Source organism: Bison bison, unplaced genomic scaffold, assembly GCF_000754665.1.
Source record: "Bison bison bison isolate TAMUID 2011002044 unplaced genomic scaffold, Bison_UMD1.0 scf7180017848905, whole genome shotgun sequence".
Taxonomy (NCBI): Eukaryota; Metazoa; Chordata; class Mammalia; order Artiodactyla; family Bovidae; genus Bison; species Bison bison.
Genome location: NW_011479478.1, coordinates 1,780 through 2,505, shown reverse-complemented (window position 1 = coordinate 2,505; position 726 = coordinate 1,780).

Below are 726 nucleotides of genomic sequence, written 5' to 3'. Positions count from 1 at the left end.
AGAATGAAGCAGGGCAAAGACTAATAGAGTTTTGCCAAGAAAATGCACTGGTCATAGCAAACACCCTCTTTCAACAACACAAGAGAAGACTCTATACATGGACATCACCAGATGGTCAACACCGAAATCAGATTGATTATATTCTTTGCAGCCAAAGAAGGAGAAGCTCTATACAGTCAGCAAAAACAAGACCAGGAGCTGACTGTGGCTCAGACCATGAACTCCTTATTGCCAAATGCAGACTTAAATTGAAGAAAGTAGGGAAAACCACTAGACCATTCAAGTATGACCTAAATCAAATCCCTTATGATTATACAGTGGAAGTGAGAAATAGATTTAAGGGCCTAGATCTGATAGATAGAGTGCCTGATGAACTATGGAATGAGGTTCGTGACATTGGACAGGAGACAGGGATCAATACCATCCCCATGGAAAAGAAATGCAAAAAAGCAAAATGACTGTCTGGGGAGGCCTTACAAATAGCTGTGAAAAGAAGAGAAGTGAAAAGCAAAGGAGAAAAGGAAAGATAAAAATATCTGAATGCAGAGTTCCAAAGAATAGCAAGAAGAGATAAGAAAGCCTTCTTCAGTGATCAATGTAAAGAGAGGAAAACACCAGAATGGGAAAGACTAGACATCTCTTCAAGAAAATCAGAGATACCAAAGGAACATTTCATGCAAAGATGGGCTCGATAAAGGACAGAAATGGTATGGACCTAACAGCTGT